The sequence below is a fragment of the Meleagris gallopavo genome, chromosome 30 (genome assembly GCF_000146605.3).
Source record: "Meleagris gallopavo isolate NT-WF06-2002-E0010 breed Aviagen turkey brand Nicholas breeding stock chromosome 30, Turkey_5.1, whole genome shotgun sequence".
Classification (NCBI taxonomy): Eukaryota; Metazoa; Chordata; class Aves; order Galliformes; family Phasianidae; genus Meleagris; species Meleagris gallopavo.
This window is the reverse complement of record NC_015040.2, coordinates 1,628,397-1,629,707: the sequence shown is the minus strand read 5'-3', so window position 1 is coordinate 1,629,707 and position 1,311 is coordinate 1,628,397. Positions and strand designations below refer to the sequence as shown.

The 1,311-nt window shown below is 55.5% G+C and overlaps 1 protein-coding gene across 1 annotated transcript in view; it reads left to right on the top strand.

Annotated features, from left to right (window-relative positions):
- The window catches only part of OAZ1 (ornithine decarboxylase antizyme 1), a gene marked incomplete in the record, with an annotated part of 26,233 nt that overhangs the window by 6,490 nt on the left and 18,432 nt on the right, over positions 1-1,311 (top strand).

The following is a 1,311-nucleotide window of genomic DNA, read 5'->3' as shown; positions in this document are numbered from 1 at the left end:
TTCTCCTATCCAATAGGAAAACTGGGACAAATGGGGTGCGCAGCCCCCAGCCCAGCCGGGGCCCCCACCTTCACGTCCTCGCATTGGGCTCTGCCAAAGGACAGCAGCGTGGCTCAGCTCCCCACCAGCGCCTGCATCCCGTGTGGGGACAGCGCTCACCATCCCTCCCCCCAGCTCCCTGCTCGTCTCCAATCCCGCTAAAGCCTCCCACAAACGGGGATGACTTGGTTCATTAGGCTTTGAGGATGACAGAGGCCAATTCCCAATTCCTCGGGGCTCATTTCCTTCCAGCACAGAACTCTGGCTGTGCCTTATTCAGCCGTGCTCGGGCCGGGCTGCTCCTCACGCTTACAGGGCTGAAGTGCACAGCCTCAAGCCCTCGATCTGTTGCATTACAGCCAGCATCACCCGAGCTCCTCACCTACATTCCCACTATCTGACAGTAGTTTTCGAGCAGCGTTTGGCACACATCCTCCATTTTACCGATGGGGAAACTGAGGGACAGCCGGCAGGGCTGAGGAGAGGCGCACAGCCCCGTGCCCCGGGCCACCTTGCCGGGTGCTGTGCTCCTATTTGTGCAAAGCACTGCCAGGAGAAACGCTGACAGCTCTCCCACTTCGGCTGTTTTATCGGTGCTGCTTCCACTCGCCGTGCTGTGCTGCAGCCCAGCGCTTCTGCTGGCGGAGATTTCTGGCTGCATCCCACTCCCCATTTGCTCCGGGCCGTGGGTTTATCATTTCAGCACAGACACAGGCTCTCAGGCTTTCCCCTTTGAGTTTCATCCCTGGATCTGCAGCTAAACCTGGTGGATTTATACAGGCGTGAAGGAATCTGAGCGCTGCTTTAAACAATAGCAATTGATGTGCCCAATAAAAGATGAAAAATCAGAGTGTGAGACGCAGCTGGTTCAGCTGGAGCTGCATTTTTAAGGAGCCTGTGGGGACGTCCAGAGCAATCCACGTTTTGTTTTTGTTCCCCAGGCTGGAAAGGTGATTCTGGCTATTTAGAGTCCAGTCATTAAGGCATTGCTTCAAAATCACAGGGTCAGTTAAAGTGCATTCCCCCCCTGCCTGCCTGGTTATTCATCAAGGGATGGGGGGAATTGCTGCATCCACAGGAGGTGGATGGGGGGGGTCTGGGGCATTGGGATGGGCACACGTGTCCCCAAGTGTCACTGCACCCGGGGAACCCAGCAGGCTCACGGAGGGGCTCTCTTTAGAGGTGCTGTTCTGAGCCAACACAGAGCATCTTGACAAGATTTACTGTTTTCTGGGTCATTTTCACACCGATTCAGCAAAACGATTACAAAAA